We start from the raw sequence: 11,478 nt of genomic DNA on the forward strand, positions 1-11,478 counted from the left end.
CCTTTCAACTCGCTCAGGAAAAGGCACCCCGAGCCTTGGGAATGGGCAGGCTCTGGAAAGCCCACCTGTCCATGCTGGAGGTGGGGTGGCAGCGGGGAGGGAAGCAGGCTGGCTGCTCCCTGGCCTGCCTCCAGGTCATCAGCGGAAGAAGTCCTTGCTCCAATTCACAGGAGGAAAAAATACTTTTTTTCTTTAAAAAGCAATAATAGCCACAAAAGAATTTAGCAACTCATGTCTGTTAAGTTTTATGGGGCTTCAGCATGAAAGGGCCTTTCTCTGCATTGTAAGCTAGTGACAGCTTGCTGTGGATTTCAGGCTGAAAACAGTTCAGTTTATATAAACTAGTTTTTTTTTTTTTTTGCATCATGCTTTTATTAATTAAAAAAAAAAAATCCTGTTTTTATAACAATCTTTTTAAACACAGGGTGAATTAAGAGTTGTGTCTCTTTTCTCCTGGCCCTGGCACAGGGAAGTAGCAAGTGCTCAGCTTTGCACCCAAGAGTGTCTGCAAGAGGCCAACAAAGTTCCTGACTCCGAGGAAGTTTCTCACCCATTTAAACACCATGATGAAAGGGAGCCACGCCTGGCGCTTGCCCACGTCCACGTACCTGAGATGACATTGCAAATAAGCCCAGCATACTGAGACCAGAAAGATGCCAGCATCCTTCATGCCTTCCCTGTTTCTGTGCACGCAGTGAACTCATGCCTGCAGCAGACCCCCTCTTTTAAAAGCTTCAGCCTAGAAGGTGGTAGCTAGTCTGGCAGCACAGGGTGTGTGTTAGCATGGCACAGCAAGGTACACACCGGGTCGTTGCAGCTAGACTCTTAGGTGCATCTAGGGTTTTATTGGGACTCATTGACTCTCATGTCTAAAATAATACAGGTGCCAATCCAGATGTTCCAAGTGCCATCCAGCCTCTAGGTTGTATCCTGCGATCTGTGGTGCCAGGTTGGGTGGGAAGGGACAATGGCTCCTTTTCTCCTTGGGCTTCTGTGAAGAGCCCTCCAAGGACTGGGGCTGTGGGAAAGGGCAGGTGAAGAACAGGAACCAAGATCACTTCCTGCTCTCACAGGCTGCAGGGAATAGGCCAGATACGACTGCAGCTCTCATGTATGTACGTGCTGAAATGCCTCAAATAAGCCATGCAAACAAATCAGTCGTATGTTATCCAGATGGGGCTGTTCAAATCCAATAATAGCAGCAAAGTGCTCCTGAACTCTGTGGAGAGAGAGATTATAGTAGGATCAGGTATAATTATAGTGCCTTATTATTAGCATTCTCATCATTCTTTCTAACAAAGCTTTTCAATAGGATGAAAAAACTTCTTGCTGGAGAACGTAATGTGTTTACTGGCGTTCTTTCATTCCTCCTTCCAAGGCTGTTCATGTCAGTCTGTGTAAATGGTGTTAATAAATACTATAATGATCTTGGACACTATCATCTTTCAGATGATATCCTCTTTAGCATCTCTCTTTGGCCTTGACTACAAAAAACTCTTCTCCTGAAACGTCTCACTGTTGCTACCACTAGTGAGAACACCAGCAAAAATGCATGGCTGCTGCTCCGATCCTTACTTTGAAACTTGCACTTTTAAGCAGGATTAAACACCCTTAAAATATTAGTTGTTGCTAGTGGCTTGTCTGTGTTTGTACTGCTCCAGAGATGGAGTAATAAAGGTGGAATCACTTAGCAAATATTCTCTAATTTCAACAGTGTCACAGAGCTGGAGGTATATAATTTCATGTGTCAGTGGGTGTTCTCCCACCACCCAAGTCCCGTTCCCTCTGAACACCATGAAAGTTTGTAAGAAAAGCACAAGATTATCAAAACCATACCCTGGGCAGAATGTGTTTGGAAAACACACATCCTTGCTCCGAAAGCTTTGCAGTTTGGTCTTGTGGGCAAGGATCACAGAAAGAAGGAAAAAGGTCTCCCAAAGTTATTTCAGCTTATCCGTTCCTGGGTCATTGCAGATCCCTGAGAGTATTGGCTTCGGAGGAGGCTGATAGTGTAATGGAGCCGTGCTTGCCTTGGAGGCTCGACGCAGCCCAGCCCAGTAGCTCTGTAACTGGGCTTCCCGGGAGGGGATTTCTTGCAGGAGGGAAGTCCCAGAGCGCTCTTCCACGTTGTGGCTCCCCTGACCCTTGCCTCTGAGCAGCTTCGTATGGGGAAGCTATCAGTGAGCGTGTGGATGGTAAAAACTCTACTAGCACATATCTCATTCTTAATCTGCAGCACTCCCTACGTTACCATCATCAACCTGCTCCGATTCAGCAAAGCACTCGTGCCTGGCTCTGTTTGGAGCAATGTACAAGTGTGTGTGAAGTATTATGGTGCACAAGAGCCTCTTTCTCAGGCTTCACGGCTTTGGAAAGCTGTGCTCTGCTCCCCTGGCGGTCCCAGGCAAACCAGAAGGAGCGGGCCGTGTGGTTTGAACAGATGCAGCAGGCTTTCAGGGGTCAGATTTGTTCCTTGGGGTGGGAGGGAGGGAAGGAAGGGGTGGTTTACTGAGGTGGGTCTTTCTCTTTTCTCCCTCTCTTCTGCTCCTCTCCCCCCCTCCCTGCACACCTCAATAGAGAGCCTTCCTCTTAACTCAATGAAAGTAGGGCAGAGTCTAACCACATTTCAAGCCGTCTGCATTTTTGGATTCTGAGTAATTGTGATCTCTATCTGTTCCTAGAAAAGATTTAAACAACTTATAAACCACAGCTGGGCAGAGATAATAAAGGAAACAGTAGTGGGGTGGAGAAGGATCTCCCCAGCGGGTGAAGAACAGGGAGGGAGGGGTGTGGGGGACAAGTTGGAGGCCCAGCTGCAGCACGGGGGTCTCCATGTGGCTACTGGGGCTAAGGGGAACCGAGGGGGCTGCCTTAATGAAACCAAAGCTGCAGCAAATACTAGTAGCTATGCTATGTATAAAATGTGTGTGTATACAATACATATATACACATATACATATATATACACACACACATACATATATACATACACACACACACACACACACACACACACACACACACACACGCATATATATAGAGAGCAAGTGTGAGCGCTCTATGGAGATATAAGCCATGGGAGAAGGGGTTTGAACCCCCACCTTGGTATTTGCATAGTCCAATCTCCATGCACTTGTTCACCCCAAATTATTTCTCTGTGCAGGCAGGACACATTTCCTCTCGCACTCTAGTGCTCACATTTCCTGTTTCTCATCACTGTTGGATCTACAGCTAACACGGCACGGTTTTTAAAGCCGGAGAGACCTGCTTCACTGGAGGGGTTCAAGCTTGTTTAGGGTTTATTCTCACTCTCCAGGCCCACAGGGAAGTTCAGCAAATCCTTCCCCAGGCCTTCCCTCTGCCCCTCGCTAGCCTCAGCTGCTTGCGGTGCGTTCAGCACGCTGCACAGTCGTTAGGACAACCTGGCTGCTATCACCAGCGCCCTGCACCTTCCTCCTCAGCTGGACTCGGTGCATAGGAAATATACATCTTCCTGTATGCGCCTGCAGGGCCGGTTAGGAAAAGGCTTTGTGACTGATGATGCTTTTATAGTTTCAAGCTGTATTCTCATTGTCCTTCTCTAACCGCAGGCAGAAAGCTTGACAAAAAAGTAAAACTTGGTGATGATCCTCTTGCGTTAGGTCAGAACTACAGATCTTTGTCCTATAGGCCTCTCAGCTAGGGTTATAGATGAAGGGCAGGAAACTGGAGGGGTAGGGGGGGAGAGAGAATGAAATGCATTTCTATATTGGCAAAAATCCTAGCAAAGAGACAATTCTTCCAGCAAAGTGCTTTTGCCAGGATGGTTTATTTAGTTTGGATAGCCAGAATAGGATCTGGTGGCTAAAGGATGTTTTTCCACCCTAGGAGAGTTTGCTAGAACAGCTGCATCAGCCTGTATATTCTCTACAGTTCACAATAAAAGCAAAGTTGAGGAATTAATAGGGAAAAAAAAGGCCTATTCAGTTGCCAATGAGATGCTTAGCTACCTAATCCCTTCCCAGCCTTCCTCCCAGGAGTCAACAGAGGCCCAGCGTACATGAGAAAAGCAGTGTTGGTCTGCGACGGGGGGCGGTTGTGCGCGTGCCTTCAGCGGGGACCATGCTGGTTCAAGAGGTGGCTATTGCTGTGCTGCAGGTCATGCCCAACCCGCACCCTTAGCTAGGAAGTTGCTGTAGGTTGTAAGGCCAGTGATAAGGTCCCAGGAAAGAAAAAAGCAGGAAAGACATTGACAGAAAGAAAAGTGAGGGGAGGAGCTGGGGGGGGGGGGGCCAATGCGGACCAGAGGCAGGGGAGCGAAAATGCTCGGCCGTGGTTCGCTCCTGGGTACCTGCAGGCAATTAGAGGCTGCACCTTGCCAGGGAGGTGCTGGGGCGGGGAGCAGAGTCTGGCACGGCCGCCTGGCTCAAAACGGGACTTGCTGAGGCCAAAGCAGCTTTGCTGTGTAGACGAGGCCAGAAGGGCCATCTGGCGAGGCTGTCGCTGGCAGGGATGGGTTGCGCGGCTCCCTCGCAACCTCTGTTATCTTGTTCAACATAATCCTCTCCCTGTCTGCCCCGTGCAGGATCCAACCCCCTGCCAAACCTCCCTGTCCTGCCACCCCCACTCTCTCTGCAGGGACGTTGGTCAGCCGCTCACTCAGAGACAGGTTTTCAAGGAATGATTTAAACACCTGAAGATAAGGTCGTGTACGCTGGTGGGGAGGAGGGGAGTTCATGTTTTACACACTTGAGGCTGAGATTTCTCAGCAACGTGCCCTTTTCCTACCCAGCGTCAGAGCGCCAGCCTCTCTGCTGGAAACGCGAGAAAGTTTGCGCGGGCCCAGCCGTGGCACCGCAGCGCTGGTGTCACGTCCGATGGCCGTGGGAGTGCTGCGAGTATGACTCCTGCTCTCCTACTCCCACTGGGGGCTGGCGAGGCGCTGTGCTGCCACGGCCACTGCACGGCTGTGCAGAGCGGGCCTCACGGCTTTGGGGTGCAGCAGCACACCCGGTAACTGTGAGTGCACTGATTTGAGCCCGCCTCCATCGAAGCAGCTGCACTGAGCTAAAGGCAATCTCTGGAGCCTTGACTTGCCGAGGGAGGTTAGCCCAGCGCTACGGGTTAATTCTGGTAACTCTGAGCAGGGCTCTACAGCATATGTGTCTGGGCTTCGCTTGTAGTGGAAAGTACATAAAAAGCTTTCCCAGGAAAAATCAGTGTACAGATCATCTGTTTTCTCGCCTTCTGCACCTAGAGAAGGGCCAGGGGCCCACACTGGGGTGTTAGAAGGCCTTTGCAAGTTGAGAAATACCATTCATAATAAAACTTCGCTCCTCACCAGCACTGGCGAGAGTTTCCAGAGCGCCCTCAGCGTAGGAGGGACGGCTTCCGAGAGGCAGGCTATGGCAAAGCATGCCAGGGCCCTTCGAGGCAACGCTGCCCTCAGCTCCCCACGCTTCGCCCCCTGTCTGGAGGTTGCTGCCCCCGTAGGCTCAGCAGAAGTGACTCAGCTGCTACAGTTCCCACTCTGCTGTATGAGCTTGCACTGCTGCTGGGGGTGGCTGTGAGCCGGTGCTGAGAACGGAGCAGCCGGGGGTGGGGTGCGATGTGTGCGTGTGGGGAATTACAGGTTCGTGCTCCTCCCTGCCGGCTGCTGCGGGGACAGTCACCTCTGGCAGCAGCAGGAGGGTGAGAAGGCAGGTAGGCAGGCAGCTAGGAGCAGTGATGCCTTCAAACCATTGCAGTGTGCTTTGCTAGAGCACGCCTGCCGGAGCCTGCAGTAAGGTTTATTTTCCTTTTCCCGTATCCCATCTTCTGCCTACTCTCGCCTAACAAGTGAACCACTACTGCAATATCTACAGCTTGCTGAGTAAATGTTGTTCTTTGAGTTGTTGATTACAGCTAATTAGCATTAATTTTGCTTTAAATGGATTCTAGTTGTGCTCATTTTCTCTGGGGTTACAGTTCTGGTGCTGCTAAGCAGAGATGCTCTGTTCTAATGGAGCTTTGAATGTGAAATATGGAGGTCTCCTCCAGTGACCTGGGGTACTGAAATCTGTCAAAAGGCAATGATGGGAGCTGGTGGAGCACGTGGAGGAGAGGGAGAGGACAAGACCAGCACAACTTAAGCTTTTCACACACTTTATTTTCTCAGTGACCTTATACAAGTGTGGCCCAGTATCTGGATTTCACACAAGCTAAAATGCAGATAACAAAAGCTTCAGCTATACTGACAGAACACCTTGCCTGTGTAGAAAACTAGAAGATGAGTATTCATTTGTCTTGAAAAGAAAAGAAAAAAAGTCCTTGTTTATTGCATGAATTGTAACTTCTTTGTAGAATTAAAAAAAAAACCCTTCAAAACTCTGTAAGTCAACAGTGTTAAATGGAAAGAAAATGCAACTTTACTTGCAGAGGGAGATCTCACAAAAAGCCTGGGAACTCACAGAGAAGAGGTTTTGCCATACACCCAGCACCATCGCTAATGGGCATTGCTGCACAAATTTCTCCCCAGTGTGCAAATCATGGGTAGGTTCAATGGAGTTTCCTTGGTTTCTGTGTTTCGTCTGTCTTCCACTTCTCCTTTGCTGTCTGTGGCATTCCCAACCCCAAGCGTTCAAAGATCATGAGACGAGCTTACAATCTGTGAAACAGGAGAAAAAAAAAATCAGGTTATTTCTCTTCTGGCTGCTGAATGTTTACGTGCGCGCTGAACAAACATGCAGGCTGTTCTCTGTAATCATGAAAGCTTTAAATATCCTTTTCATTCCCTTTTTTTTTTTTTTTTTTTTGGGGGGGGGGTGTGAATGAAAGTCGAGATTTCCACCTCGCCGTGTCCCTAGGAGCTTCAAACAACCTCCCAAACGCTGCAGATGCCAAGAGCCAGGTGCCGGCAGTTCCAGGGGAGCATGGCTAACACCTGCCAGGCATGGGCGCTTCGCACTCAAGAGCGCTTGCGGAAGATAAGACCAGGGGCAAAATTACTCTTCCAAAGAATAACCCCCTCAGGATTTCTGGTAACATGGGTGAGACAGATGGGTAATTACAGCTTTCCCTCCCGGCTGCGTGGGAGGGCAGCATGCGCGGCAGCGGGGATGAAACGGTGCGACGGCGGGTAGCTGGGGCGACCCCTCGGCGCGGCCTCTCTTGCCGGCAGGGCTCGGCGCTGCGACACCGCCTCCGCGGCCGGTGGGGACCGCGGCGCCGAGGGACGGAGCGGCCGCAGCCCTCGGCTGGGCTCGGCCATGGCAGCGGCCCGCGCTGAGGGGGCAGGAGGGAGGCGCGCGGCCGGGGCTGCGGCGCCATCTTGTGGGTGAGGGCGCAGCCGGCGCGAGGCGGGCAACGGCCGTCAACGGTCGGCGCGAGGCGGGCAACGGCCGCCCCCGCCCCGCAGCCGGCGTCGCCCTCCTCCCGACCGCCCTCCGGTCCCCCCGCCCCAGCCTGCGAAGCCGGGGGCTGCCCCTCTGTGGCCCTGGGGCGGTTCGGGTCCCTCCTCCGCTTCACCCGGCTGAGCTCCCGTGGCGGCCGCTGTTTTGGTTCAGGGCCCAGAGCGGCGGGGACGCGAGCCAGGGTCTGCCGTGGCGCTGGTACAAGTTGAACAACCCTAGCAGAGGCAGGGTGTCTGCTCAGGTTTCATTTAACTGTCCTGCGTGTTGTTTCCTCTTGGAAACTTTCCCACGCTTGATCGCAAACAGATCAAACATGGCCCGCTTTACTCCGCTGTCAGCAAGGTAACTTACCCACCCAGATCCTTGCGTTCCCCTCCCCCAAGTTTGCCACAGCCCCAGGGTCCAGCCTTTACTCTGCGTATAACAAGTCAGCCTAAAGGAGCTGGCGATTCATTTAGCAGGGGGCAGTGTGTCTCGCTGGCGTGTCCTTCCCAACCTCCCTGTGGGGAAGACCTGAGGCAGCTCTGCACCATTTCATGTTGTGCTGGTTTGGGGAAAGGCGATACCCAGCTTGGCTGCTTCAATGAGGAGTGCTCCACTGGGGCGAGCGAACAGGAGTACATGCCTAAGGCCAACAAAGGCGCGAACCATGCTTGGCCTGACACTGGCACTCTGTACAATGATCTCCCGCGTTTTAGGATGAGGGCTGAAGCGTGAGGGGAAGGCATTTTCCTTCTGCCTTCCCCTCACCTCCTCCCTATGTTTCCCACAACCCTGTGGGCTCTGGGGCTGAGCCAGGTGGAAATTTTCCTGGAAGATGTCAGCCTGAGAAGTCAAAGAAGTCCTTAGAGGCAGAATCCCACTCCTTCCCCAGCTTGCCACAGGGAGGCTATAAAAGGAAAGCTGTGAAGGGGAGCTGTAGGGGAATGCTGTGAGGTTGAATCGCAGGCATGGAGTGTGAGCCCCTGAGAGCGTATCAGGCGTGTGATGATAATTTAGTCCCCAGGAATCTTTCCAGTAGATCAACAGAAAAAGAGCAGAAGCAGAGTGATTTCTGAGGCAGGCTCATTTTGTTGGTGAAAGGGAACTACAAAAGTGCCCCCTCCCTTCCCTACAGTAGTGTCAACACCTTTCTTTTTCTAGTTTCCATTCTAGTTGCTGATTGTTCTCTTCCCTAGAGCAGTTCAACTGGTAGAAATGCAGAGAGGGCATTGGCAGCTTTTACCTCAGCGTCATCCAGCCCTGCTGAGAGCTACTCAACACAGAACGGTGGTAAAAATGCTGGCAGAAGTACAGCCCTGCTTGTACTGGCTCTCCTATCGCTCTTACCACCAGCCAGAGGGAAACTGTAAGCCACAGAGTCTGGGGTTAGAGGAGTCAAAGAGATTGTGAATCCTCAGAGGCGTGCATGTTGCCGCTGGCTGGTTTTCCAGTGACGGGGGATTGAGCTGGTTTCTGACAAGGCAGCAAATCCAGAGCTGCTGTGCTGGGGAATGCTCTGAAATGCTCTCAGGCAGGCTCTGCAATCAGGCTTGTTGAGTTGCTGCAGCTCTTCTCTGCGCCAAGCGGTGTTTCTCTTTTGGATGGTTGTGGCGTTAAACGCTTCAGCAATAAAGAGCTTTGTTGTGATCTCCGCAGCGTTGCTTTTGCCTTGGCTAGCAGCACTCTCTGTTTGGATAAATACTTTCCCTAGAGTTGGCTCTCAGGGCATGTGTGGGCACGTGTGTGTGTGTGTGCACGCGCGCGCATTTGCTTGTGAGTGTACATTGGACACAGCTGTGAACAAGCAATTCTGGTAGGTTCAGCACTTGCACAAACTTGTTCTTGAGTGCCAGAACAATGTGCTTTTCCTCACGGCTGGGAATGCTGGCCACTATCACAGGCTTTTAATAGCATGTGAGTGAAATTAATGGGTGCTTTCCAGCTACAGGCAGAAACTGTTGCTAGCACTGGCCCAATCCTGTATTTAGTCTCAGGAAGTGTTCAACATTTGCTGCATCAGAGGAAGGACCAAGCCGTATGGATCCTGGCTAGTCTGTGCTGTGGCTGGGACACAGCTGAGCAAGCAGTTCCCTCCTCATCATGCTGCAGGGACCAGCTCTCGTGCAGTAGTGCACTATATCATGTATGGCTGAAGGTCATAAGACAACCTAATCCTTATCACCGTTGTCATTTATATCCCTTGGCACATATATCCTCATTGAGTTCCACCAAAGTTTCAGGGAGGAACAGTCCAGCTCCACTACAGGCTGATTATAGAAACACACAACTGCACTGCTCTTCCTCATCTTCCTCCCATTTATATCTTTAAGGTTAAAGCCCTGTCCAAAATTTCCAAACCAAATTGAATTAGAATTTAACATTAAAAGATTCAGGCTCTTTTTAGGCTCTAAGGAACAGGATGTCATCCTATCTTGAAGTTAATAGCTGCTGGGTAGTCATTTCAAAGCCATTTCTTTTCAGCAAGCTCTACCATAGCAAATTCCAGCAGTGAATGTATTTCTGGCCCGGCATGCCTCTAATCCCACAGCTGAGTCTTACGTGTGATCTCTTTTGAAATGCTAGATCTATATATATTTTTTTTTTAATTCTAGACAGTGGTATTTCTAGGCCTTGGCATTTAGAGTGGCCAGGGGCTTGTTTATAGGAAAAGAAGGGAAAGGACGCAAGGAGGATGTTGACCTAACAGCCCTACAAACCTACCACACTTAATCCACTTATCGCTCTGAATTCCTGAAGCAGATAAATGCTGATAACAGTTAAAACACATCACTGACAGGAGCAGCGTGTTCTGTCTTCTAGAAATACATCAGTGCTGGAAATTGCAAAACCACTCGCTACCGTGGGGACGAGTGTGATATAAGAGCCTAGGAAGCCCTCGCTGTTCAGTGGAGTTCTTCCACGGGAGGGTAGAAAGCCGCTGTCCCCTTTTCCCTCCCTCCCCCAACTATCTTGAGATGCAGTTCAGGCCTGAGAAATGCTGCCGAGCATCGTTGCGACCCCACAGCTCCCTAGAGCCACAGCTGCCTGATCTGTGCCTACATATCTGAAATACCAAGTGGGCCCCAGGTGTCTTGTTACCGCTCTTGATTGTCCTTGCTGCTCAGTGTTAAGACCTGCAAGGAGCAATTTCCAGCTGAGACCAGCCCTGTGCAACTCACATCAGCATGTCTTTGGGAGAGGAGTTCGTTTTGGCTAATCTGAGCTAAACCTTCCCTGGAGGAGTGCAGCTGCTGCACCAGCCTCATAGAGCTGCACAAAGCCACTTGCTCCTCTCCCCATCTGTCAGGGCTCTCAGCAAGGTACTGGAGCCGTCTCTGGGCTCAGGGCAATGCAACGGCCGCAGCTGTGCTCTGCCCCCCTATGTCAGAGACCTCTTCCTCCTAAGGACCTGTCCCAGGCTGGGCAGCAGGAAAAATGCTATAAACCAAAGGTTGCTTTGTTGCAAACCTTACCCACATGAGCTCTCTGGAGTGATAAAACAGCTAATGAAGACAGTGATTTTGACTACACACAATTTACAGGTTCATCTCCCTTTTGGGGGCCTTTCCCAGCACACCCTGCACAATGGCACAGCCAGACAGCCATCTCCTACCAGACTCCGCAGCCAGTGTGAGTGGGCACTCTCAGTGATGCAGTGAGGTGCTTTCATATGGGCAGTGCACTTGGCTCTCAAGAAGTGCGAAAGGAGGAAGCTGTCTAGAGAGAAGTGAAGACCACTCAGACATCAGGGTTTTACTGAATCAGACACCACTCAGCTGTTGCATTGCAAATGTCTTGGCTAAAAACAAGCTTTCACTGGTATCAAAAACTCTTCATGAGTATAAGCGGTAGGATCCTCCCACAAAGAGAGGGTTTCCTTCTTCAAAGGGCTCTCCTTAGATTTCCCTACAGTAGATTTCTTTAAGGCTTACCTGTGTTGCAAAGCTCATTCAGAGCCAGCGTCGTGTGACTCTAAAACATCACAGCTGTTAGGATGAATTCACTGTCTGGATGTTCTCAGTTCTGGAATATGAGCACCTTCCTCTGAAGTGACCTAGTCGAGGAGTTGGCTGTGGGGGGAAGTTTTGTGCTGTAAGAAGTACAGAAGAGCCGTTTTTCTGTACTG

Source organism: Struthio camelus, chromosome 1, assembly GCF_040807025.1.
Source record: "Struthio camelus isolate bStrCam1 chromosome 1, bStrCam1.hap1, whole genome shotgun sequence".
NCBI lineage: Eukaryota > Metazoa > Chordata > Aves > Struthioniformes > Struthionidae > Struthio > Struthio camelus.